The sequence below is a fragment of the Magnolia sinica genome, chromosome 9, assembly GCF_029962835.1.
Source record: "Magnolia sinica isolate HGM2019 chromosome 9, MsV1, whole genome shotgun sequence".
Lineage (NCBI taxonomy): Eukaryota > Viridiplantae > Streptophyta > Magnoliopsida > Magnoliales > Magnoliaceae > Magnolia > Magnolia sinica.
Window position 1 is genome coordinate 60959306 of NC_080581.1, and position 12331 is coordinate 60971636.

A 12331-nucleotide genomic window follows, 5' to 3' on the forward strand; every position below is an offset into this window, starting at 1 on the left:
AACCAATAAATACCTGTAACTAGCAGTTGGAGGAGAATAGCTATGGAATTTTTTTTTATAAATATGGGGACAGATTTTTCTTACCTTTTTCTTCAAGGATAAAACTGCATCATAAGCATCATAGCATGCAACACAATATAAGCCTTTTTTACAAAAGCATTAACTAGCATGCAACTCAATATGGATGGACCTGAATTCAGCACAAGGAAAGCCAGATAGTGGCTTGTACCTGATGAGCAGCTTTGATCATGCATCCATGTAAGCATTGTGGACCCCTAAGCCTATACTCTATATAGTTACTTCCACTTTGAATAAGCATCTTACAACCAAAGATAAATACATAATACAAGTCAAACATTGTGGAAACCCTTCGTTATATTGAAGCAATGAAGATTGGTCAGAAAAATAAAAATAATACTAATAACCAAGGGTGTGGGGCCCTTGCTTTTGGTGATCCTTACATGGAGTGGACTTGCCTGATTTTTGGACCGTGGCATCAAGAAGTGGGGAACCACCTGATGGAAAGCTTGGATATTGCACATCTTCTATCCACGCCTATGTTGGATTGTAAGAGAGTTGGGTTGCACAAGCTCGAGGCTTTCCGACCTCAATGCATCTGTCTAAGCATTCGATATAAGGATAATTAGTGGTTGAGGTCCATTTCTTGGCTCAAGCAATTATGCACAAGTCATGCACACATGATTGTATATTTTGATGATCTGAAACATCCCTCTGATGGATCCTTATGTATCTGGAAAAACTGAAAATTACTTTGGCAATTGCATTTTTATCATCAGAATGGTATCCCTCAAACAGGGCTAAAAGCAAAAATGGTTAAAGTTCATCAAATCTATAAGGTGTAAAAACACATAATTATGAAAGAAAAGTTTAAATGGCCAGACCAGCTCTACTTTTATCCAAAGGGGCATCAATGGTATAGATCACCACCAGAAGGATTATTTTACAGCTAAAGTGAACTTCATTTTCTAGAAAAATATAGCATGGAATCAAATGGAAATGAACCTGCTGTTTGGGAGATTCTTCAATGCATTAGGTACAAAACTCCTATACAACCCAATGAAACCGTCAAGTGCCACGATACCTGCATTCACATTGGGCAATCAGAAGATTGCTTTCCTTCGCAATAGGCAATTTCTGTTGGAAGCAAATTAGAGATCAACAGTTGCACAACAAAAGACTACACGAACTAAATTGAGAACTGCAGTATCATTGTACAATACAAGAATGTAGAATATTGGTTGGTTTAGATATCATCTAGTGCATGAAAAAAAAAAATTTAATAATCATTTTAGTGTATGCAACCTGGCTTCTTGTGTACAAAACAGTTTTTTTTTTACATTCAAATTAACTGCAGTTTACTGCACCGGTTGCATTCTTTAGTTTGCTGATTCAGTTTTTAACACGTCAAAACTGAGAGAAAGATAGGCCCGATAGTTGAACGCCTCTTTCTTGTGGAACTGAATGCAGTATAGTACAAGAATATTCTTCCTGGTTCGAGATTGTTTCTTGTCCATTGAGCTGTCAGGTTCTATTTGGAAAGTGTGGAAAACCCAGTCCACATTGAGCAGCATGAAGACCATCAAACCATTGTAAGTTAAGGTGCCCATAAGAATCTTTGGATAAATAACCAATTATCTTATGCACAGGTCATTTAACTAAAATGGCAGTAAATAAAGGGTCATTTCACATGTTTTCCCTTTTTCATTATTAGAATCTATTTGTTGGCCAATTAAAGGGATATAGTATTTCAATATAGAAGATTTTTGTACATGGGTCATCTGTAATGGGCCCCACAAAATTAAAGATTTTCACATGTGGACCACCTACAAATGCAATTGCAATTTGTTTGGGAAAGTAGAGATTTTGACAGATGTAGCTTGGTAGCAGCCATGCACTCCTTAAAGGACGAAAAACTATATAGCTTGGTAGAGTATAATTTTAGAAGATTTGTTGTGTTTTATTTTAAGGACTTTTCAGGGCTATAATGTTTTCTCATATATAAATAAAAATTCAAAAAATAAAACGGTTCAAGTTATTGATTTCTAGTTGTGTATGTTTTATGGAGTTTTTTTAGGTGTGTGGCTTTATTCTGACTCATATGATATTTGCCAACATTTTAAAAGTTGTTTCACCTCAATCAATTTACATTTGAGGTATAGGGTCGATTTCTTTGGAGTAAGTTTGTTGTTGAACCTATATTTGTAACTTTTTATGTTTTTGTTTTATCTAGCTTGGGATTTTTAGGTCTTGATGATGGTTTGAGATGATTACATGATCTGTCTTACAGCTATTTTTGAAGATTCAGTAGTGTTTTGGGGGAGGAAAGCTATAGATTTGTGCTCATGTTGTGTTACATGCCTAACCAGGGATCTAGTATGTACTAGATCGACGACTCAGTTTCATGTGAGTATCGTGGCTGATAATTGCAACTAGTTGTGTTGGGAAGAAAGTGTGATTCAATGTAAGGCATATCCTCATGTTTGAATGATTTTTCAAGCACCATGTTGACCTCAAGGGGGATGGGTACATATGGGGTTGGAGATCATCCAAATTGGTTAATGTAGTCAAACTTTTCGGGTAAAAATATTTGATGTGCTCAAGTCTACCAAAATGTTCATTGGAGGGAGAAGGAAGATAGGCTATCTTGATGGTAAAGTTGTGGAACTCCACTTGATGATCCGTAAATGTCCATCATTCTTTACTATGCCTATATTTGGTGTTCTCTATTACATGTTTCTTAGAATGATTATTTGCAGGATAGAAAAAAAACATACCAGCGAAGGCTAGTGACTTCCGTTGAGTAGCACCTTTCACAGTCACCACACCGCCAACGCACAGGGAAGGAGGAGAGACACAGACCATCAGTCTACCCTTTTCCAGTAAAGAAGACCCACTCATTACCATGAATGCATAGAAGATGGTATTTAAGTATATCATTGCTATGCTCTACAGATATAAGCTTTAATAAACCAGACTAGGACATGTATGCCTCAAAATCAGACACAATAATAACTACCTGAAATCATGGCGTTTTCTCAAGATAGATGTCCAATCCATCCCAACTTGTGCACCTGTTAGGACAAGAAATTCAAACTCATGAACAAATACCATCCGGACCATATACTAAGAGTAATTGCCAGGAAGTGCATTGATTAATGGAAATGGATTTTGCAGCATGCCAATCTATAAGGTGACGCAAACCAAATTCCAAGAAACGGCTGCTACATGAAAGCACTTACCTTCACAAACATATTCACATCAATTATAGCTAGATCAGGTTGGCTTTTAGCATAGTTTATAAGGTATAAATATACAAGCTTCTTCAGCTCTAGATTCTCTGTTTGCGTGCAGTTCACAACATCTGTAAATAGTGACAAAACATCCTTCCCAATAGTCATTGCAGTAATTACCTTCTTCACAGCACTTACCTGCCACTGCCTCATTATTTCTATCAATAAAATAAGATAAAGATTTTTCACTACTAAATCGGCCTGGAAGATGATACTTGCAAAAACAACATCAAAAAAATCAAAGAGAAGAAAAAGTTAATGGGAGAGGACAGATAATTGGCCTGACCTCTAAAATATCATGTCATATGAAAGTACATAGATCAACTTCACTTACAACCAAACAGAGGGTGGGCCATGCCAATTATGTCAAGGAACGAGTTTTTTTCATTTTTCAACCAAATGATTTAGAGCCCTAGAAAAGGAAACACAGTAACGAAAAAGTCAAACAATTTTATTTTTTATTTTTAATGTGAAGACGGTTAGGTGAGACATCCATGTCCCCAGAGGGAAGCATAAGCCTCAAGATCATGAAGCATAGGCTTCCAATATGCCTTCCTAATTTCCTATTTTATTTTTTTAAAATATGAAAGGAAAAGTAGATAAAATTTAAGAACATATCATATGAATTATCACTGTGTATTATGCATTCAATTAGTATTACATTTAATTGTTAAAATAATATTAACATATGGCGATATGATAGAAATGCATATCCAAAATTTGAATAGAAGAATATTTTATGGAGTGTGTTACTTTGCCATCATGTGGGGCCTTTAGAAGGAAAGAAATAGAAGGATATTCGATGATAAAGAAGCACTGATGTTATACAGAATCAAGTCAATGATCATGGATTGGGTTCCAGCTTGTCAGAATTTTCCAGAATATTAAATGATGTGATGCTTATGCAAATTTGCCAGCATGTTTTTGAGTATTTCATGGAGAGAACGCCCAGGTCTCATTTCGAACTTCGTGAGACATCACTTGTATGAAATTACAAGTGTGCAAGTAATTGGTGAAACATATGGCTCCATTCTCTTAACTAATTTCTTTGTTGTGTTAGGTACACTGTTGTTTCCATTCGCTTTTCCTTCTCATCTTATTGTGGTTGTTGATGTTGAATTTGGAAGGATTCAAGCGAGGGATATGTTGCAACATCTATAAACAAGCCCAATTTCAAATGTAGCTGTTGATGTAGTCTAAGGTAGTCGATCAGTTGAGGTCCGATCTGTTGGTGTTACAAAGGTAGGCACAATCAATTTTCTTGAAGGGATTTGGTATTTTTTGTGTGCTTTTAATGTCAAAAGATGAAAACAATTATATTTATGAATGATAACAGTCCTAGCATTGCTCCTAGTTTCTATGATGCGTTGGGGTTTTCAGTTTGTAAAAGTTGGGACCATGGTTCAATGATTGAAATTGTACATATGAATGCTGGCCACGAACCAAAAATGCCCCAGAAAGGAAGATTCTAGCCATTGAGTCTTTGGCCTTTTGGGTTGAATGTGGACCATTGCTATATTTTCTTTCTTAACTGTCCATTTGTTAGCCATCAATTGGACTAGATCTTCCGATCTAGGAGCTGTGGTACATCCATGATGGCTCCCATCATATATCAACACTTTGGATGGTGTTCTCAATTCCATATTTTAATCTCTTTTCCTTTTCTTTTTTTTCCTTTCACTATGTGAAAAATGGAAAAAAAGGACGGATTTAAAGACGCTTTAGAGGCGGCCGTAAACCGTCTCTAAAATTTTAGATGGCCCCCGACCGTCCTTAATAGTCTTAAAAATATGAATGTACACAAATCATTTAAGACGGTATATGCGGTCATCTGAGATGGTCATTAGCCATCCGCATTAGAGACGGTCTTTGACCGTCTTATATGCGGTCATCTGAGATGGTCGTTAGCCGTCTGCATTAGAGACGGTCATTGGCCGTCTTTTACTTGCAATTTGAGACTGTCAAAGACCATCTCTAACCTTAACCATTTTTTAGCGCTGGCAAAGACCGTCTCTATTAGAGACTGTTAAAGACGGTCTCTATTAGAGACAGTCAAGGACCGTCTATATTAGAGATGGCCCTAGACCGTCTCTATTAGAGACTGTACTAGAGACGGTCCTAAACCATCTTATAGCCCTGTCAAAGACCATCTCTATCAGAGACTGTCAAGGACCGTCTCTATTAGAGACGGTCTTAAACCATCTCTAAAGCTCAGGTCAAAAATGAAAAGGAATTTCGAAAAAAAAAAAAGTTGAGAAGCTTAGAAAAATAATTAACAATGTTTAAGAAAAAATTTAATTTTGAAAAAAAAATGTAATTTTATTAAAATCTAGATTTTGAAAAAAAAATTTAAGAACTTTGAATAATGTTGATAATTTTGAAAAAAAAAAATCGATAAAAAAATGATATTTTGAAGAAGAAAATTTAAAAAATTAAACAAAATTGTGAAAAAATTGATAAAATGTAAAAAATATATTTTTTTTTTTTTTAAAAAGAAAACTAGATTTTGTATTTTGACAACAAAAATTGAAAAGTTATATAATAAAAGTGAGATTAAAAAAAATGATATTTTGAAAAAGAAAATTTAAGAAATAAACAAAATTGTGAAAAAATTGACAAATTGTAATATATATATATATATATATATATATATATATATATATAAAGAAAACCAGATTTTGTATTTTGACAAGAAAAATTGAAAAGTTAGATAACGAAAGTGAGATTTTGATGATGTGTTGTATATCCTTGTTGCCCCTATATTTCTCCGACCCATTTTTGGGCCGAGTATAAAAAATTTTGTAGATTTAAATCTTAAGTGGACCACACCATTAGAAAAAATGATAATATAGTACCTCGCCATTAAAAATTATAAAGAGCCCATCGTAAGGTTTTAGTAATGTTTATTTGCAATCCAACTTGTTGATAATGTAAAGAAGATCTAGATGAAGGTAAACTACAAAGATCAAATTGATCCAAAACTTTTGTGGCCTTCAAAAGGTTTTTAACAGTTATTCATCATTGTTTTGATTGGTATGACCCACCTGAGATTATTGAGTTCTTATGATTTGAAATCACATCCTAATATATGATGGAAAAATATATGGACGGTGTCGATATACATAAAATATATCAAGGTGGGCCCTACACGGTTAGAGTAACACCCATGAGGGCCCGTTTGGCCGAGCGGATTGGAAGGGATTGGATGATATTGGAAGGGATTGGAAGTTAAATCCCGGGATTGGCTAGGCGTGCCAAACAGGCTGGGTGACCTGATCACGGGATATAGCAATCCCATGAATCTTAAGACAATCCACTAATAACACCATCATTACATTTAAATCCCATCCAATCCACCCTAATCCGTTCAAATTTGCCTATGACGTGTTTGGTTAGAGGGATTTGAAGGGATGGGAAGGTTTAATCCCATGATTGGCCGGGCATGCCAAATAGACTCGATATAGCAATCCCGAGATATAGCAATCTAAGACAATCCACTGACAACACCATCATTATTCATTACCTTGAAATCCATGCCATCCACCCTAATACCATTGCCCTTCCAATCCACCCAACCAAACGGGCCCTGAAGGAGTTACCTAAATAGTGAAATGGTACTATAAGGTCACCTCATGGGAACTTCCCATTAGGTTAATTTGTGTGCGCCCCACAATGATGTATGTAGAACATCAACACCATACATTTGATGTGTCCCCTTTAAGTCCAAAAATCAGTCGTATACGAAACTCAGGTGCGTCATAGCATCTAAAACTATGTGAAGACATCCCTAAAACATATAAAAGCATTTAATTGGTGGGGCCCACATGATTTTTGGATGTGTATGAAACTTGGGCTGACTCCTCATCCAAGTGGGACACACATAATGAATGGGCTGGATCTATGAACCACATCTAGGTGGACCTAATAAATGATTATGAATGTTTTAATGGGAGGGTAACCCTCTCAACTATAGTATGTGGTGTGGCCCACCCAAGTCATGGATTGACTTTATTTTTAAGCTCGTGGCCCAAAGTCATGGTTTATCCACAGTGTCAATCCATTTTTCTAGATCATTTTAGTGGTTGAGTCCACAATTAAAGTATATCCAAAGCTGAAGTGGACCATACCACAGGAAACAGTGGGAATAATGATTTCCACCGTTGAAATCTTCCTATGGCCTACAGTGATTTTTATTTGTCATCCAACCTGTTCAGTAGATCACAAATACATGGATGAAGGGAAAACTAAAATATCAACTTGATCCAAAACTTCAGTGGCCTCCTAAAATTTTTTAATGGTAGACGTTCAATTTATACCGTTTCCTATGATGTGGTCCACTTCAGATTTTTACAGGCTTCAATTTTGAACTTATATAATAAAATTTTATGTTAAAATGGATGGATGGAGTGGATAAAATGAATAAATCATGGTGGGTCCCACAGGATTTACACAGTACGCTTAGGGTATAAGGGGCCCTATAAGGCCTAAAAAACTATGTGTCCTATCTAAGCCGTCTATATATTTTGAAATATTATTATAGGGCATGAAACCAAAATTCATCTAGATCGAAGGCTAAAGTGGACCATACAGTAGGAAACATGGAGATTAAATCACATGTATTTGCCATGGTGGGGAACAGTTTGGCTACTCCCCCTGACACCAGCCATTGGCTGGTGGTCGGTGCTCTGTGGCGCCCACCATGATGTATGTGTATCATCCATGTCGTCCACCTATTTTTATATATCATTTTATGATATGAAAAAAAAATGAATTATATCTCAATCTCAAGTGGACCACATTACAGGAAATAGTGTTGAATGAATTTTGACCATTAAAAACATTTTGGGGGCCATAAAAGTTTTGGATCAAGCTGATATTTATTTTTTCCCTTCATCTGGGTCTTTATGACCAAATCAACAGATTGGATGTCAAATAAATAGTACAGTGGGCCTTAGGAGGATTTTAATTGTGAATATCCATTCATTATTTTTGTCCTATGGTGTGGCCCACCTAGGATTTATATCCCTATCGTTTTTTGTATCAAGCACTAAAATGATCTGTAAAAATGGATGAACGGAATGGATGAAACATGTACATCATGGTGGGGCCCACAGAGCACCAGCCACGGATAATTTTAGGGCGTGATCCCAAAAACGAAGAAAATTAAAATCTCAAGTGGACCACAGCACAGGAAACAGTTTGATTGAACATCTACCATTGAAAATTTTTTGGAGGCCAAAGAAGTTTTGGATCAAGCTGATGTTTGTGCTTTCTCTTCATCCATGTCTTTATGATCATATTAACAGGTTGGATGACAAATAAAAATTACTTCAGACCCCAAGAAGGTTTCAACAGTGGAAATCACTATTCCACACTATTTCCTATGTAAATGGTCCACTTGAGCTTTGGATCTACTTCAATTTTGGGATCAACCCCTAAAATTAGCATTAAAAATGCATGGACGATGTGGATAAACCACATAAATTCACGGTGGGCCCAACTGAGTTTACTCAGTACGATAAAAGCATACTGAGTAACTCAATACACAATCCGCTCTCTCTCTCTCTCTCTCTCTCTCTCTCTCTAAGGGTGGACGTTCAATTGCTACTATTTTCCTATGGTGTAGTTCACCAGAGATTTATTTCAAGCTGATTTTTTGGTATCAACCTAAAAAGGTTGTTTATAAATGGATGTATGGTCTGGATTAAACACAAACATTATGGTGGGGCGCGTAGAGCCCTACCAGATCCAAAGCTAAGATCTCATTTTCGTTTTATAGTGAAAACCTGTTAGTTTTGCATTTTTTGTTAAATAGTGGTGACTCATTCATAGAAAATTTGAGTTTGATATATGGCTATCCAGACCATCCAAATAATGGGTCTTGTTATAGATGGTTTATAGTTATAATTATATTTTGTAATAGTATCTTAACCATCCACTAAATGGACCCTATATTGTACGGATGTGAGTACATTTTATTTTATAAAATATGGAAAACTCACATTTTTCGAATTTGAACTCTTATCCCGTTTTAAAAGAGGAAATTTCATTTTCTCTCTTCCGACCGCCCTTTTCTTCATCTCCCTTCCCTCTTTTGAGCGCCAACTTCATCGCCAATCGATCGCCCTTCTAAGGTGAGTCATGTGATTTTTTATCTCAGAATGATATATGTTTAATCCAGAAGCTCCTATCCATCTGTGATATTCGAAAACACTCCTAGATAGAACGATCTTGCCTAACCATTTTTTGGCATTCACATTGTTATATGTTGTGATTTTGTACATCAGTTTTTCCAGATTGTTAAAGCGGATTAGGTGCGGCCCTTGCCGTGGGGCCACCTTGATGTATTTATTTTATCTATTTTTCTAGATCATTTTAAGATAAGCAGATCCAATTCTCAGGTGGACAATAGCATGGGAAAAGGTGATGATTGACCATTAATTGGCCTCAAAAAGTTTTGAATCAAGCTGATTTTTTTTGTTTTTTGTTTTTTTATTTTTATTTATTTATTTATTTTACCATCCATGGAGGTTTGTTTGACCTTATCAACATGTTGGATGGTAAATAAAAATTACAGAAACATTACAGTGGGCCGTAGGAAGTTTTTAATGGTAGAGTGTTGAATCACTACTGTTTTCGATGATATGGTCCACCTGAGATTTGGATCTTCGTTTTTTGGGCTCATAGCATAAGATGTTATAGATTCAAGGGGCATTTAGGTCAATTAAATTTTTTTTAAAAGTAAATTATTTATAAAAATGAAATTTTAGCAAAATTATTTTGACTTCTAACAGCAATATGGATAGATATACAGATATTAGACACGGACATGAAATGCACATGGAGATATGAAGATGTTTGCAAGTTTACTAGAGTTCAAGAGCACTTTTTTCCCTTCATATAACTCTTTTCCAAAATGCAGTTGGAAAACCTAAATACACACTACCCAATTGCCAACATCTCCAAAATAGCATACAAAGAGATTCCTTGCCTAAACGCACCTTTATAGGCATATATTTGATTTTTCTCCGTTGGAACATTTAATCAGTGCATAAAATGGAGAGAGGAAGCATTTATGTTTTGTCCTATCTATAAACAAACTTATTGTACAACTAGCTGTGAGTGAGACCTCAACAACCAAATGCGTTTCTACTACAAACATCGGTTAGTCAAATCAGTCTGATTGGGTTGATAAAAAATTTCAAGCTTCTGGACCAAAACTGCAACTTGTGTTTCATGCGATTGAAGGTATGTAGACTTGAATTTGATGTTAAAATTGACAAAAACAACACCTTTTTTTATATTAAAAATACATATCGTAGCTTACATTAAAGATATTATCTCTCTTCTATTACATATTCTGCTGAATGAATGGGTTTTCTAGGTCATCTGCATCATGCATGTACAGGTTATCCAACATTTGAATATCTCTTTGTAATTCTATGGCAGGTTTTCTCCTGTGTCTACTAAGCAGTTGTTTCTTGTATTCAAAATTTTTTAAAGAGTTGTGTTTATGTGAAACTACCAATGTGATTGGGCTGTATTTTGGTGGATGTGCTTATTTTTCCCATTTTTGAGATCTTTTGTTAATCATTAAGATCGTTAATTGGAGCATCACCTGTTTCTTTCAAGTCCCTCTTTGGTCAGTTTTCTGTTTAAGCTTTTTACTTGTAGTTAAGGATGCAGGTCAGTTTAATGGATAAACAGTTCATATTTTTAGTTCATCCTTCATATGCTTTTGGTTTGACTGGATGTAAGGAGGAAGGTTAACTTTTTTGGTAGTTTCTTGTGTTCCTTATTATTATTTTCCTATAGGCTGTTGGTTATTTTTATTGTTTGCTTACGATAGGCGCCCCTATTCCCTTTTTGTTCCAGGGGCCGCCCGAAGGCATCTTGTAAGTTGTACAGCTTTTCTATCAATGATATGGTTCCTTTAAAAAAAATACCATTTAAGTTGCTATAAAAAATAAAATAATAAAAAAAATAATAAAAAAAACCTATCAAGTAAAATTACAGCCAATCTTTTCAGCTCCAAAATGGTGAATTTGCTGATTTTTTTTATTTTTTTATTTTTTTTGTCTATCTAGACCAAATTGCTGATTTCTTTGGCATATATATTAAAACATCCCTTTTTCTGGTCATTTTGCCTAGATCTTTATTGATGTTTGGAAACAATGTTGTATATCCCAGTATACAAGTAATCTTAGGGATGAGATTCTGCTACAGTTTCTTTCTCGGGGTTTGTTAAATTTTCTATTAAAATCTTGTATCGGACAATATAGGAAATAGTGGTGGCAGGTGGGATAGACAGGCATTTGTTGTATGCAATGTGGAGTCCATTAGGCATCTGTTGTATGGAATGTGGAGTCCATTATGACCCTATTTTGATGATTGGCTGAGGTCTTGAATCATTTTATCAATCTACCTTTTAAAAGTCAACCCCGAATTGTTGAGACAAGGCTATCAGTAACTTACCATCCATCAAGCTGTGAAAATATTACTCATATATCGTACATATATATGTAACATATAACAAGCACTCAACTGTATGTGCATAGTTCAGCCACATTTCAGTTATGTACTAACAAGTTTCTTCTCTTTAGTCAACAAACAGTATAATCTAGAATGCTAAAAAACATAGTGGATCCCCATCCACAATGGAATGGACCATTTGGATGGTTAGGATTGCTTGATCGGTGTGATTATAGAGATGCTCCATCCACAATGGAATGGACCATTTGGATGGTCTAATAGTTGTACATTACTGTCACATATGAGGATTAATGAACCATTACCAATATTTATACTGTGAAAAACTAACATAGAGTATGCTTCTATATTTATTAATGAAAAATATGACAGGGGAAGCAGGTAACATGAAATAATGGGTAAAAAAATTCACTAATGATAAGTGTTACTGATTGCAGCCTGTTCACAAATGGATGGTTTGTCACATTTATTTTTCATGTTTACATAATGGGATACCAAAGGTCATATGTTTTTCACTCATATTACATGCA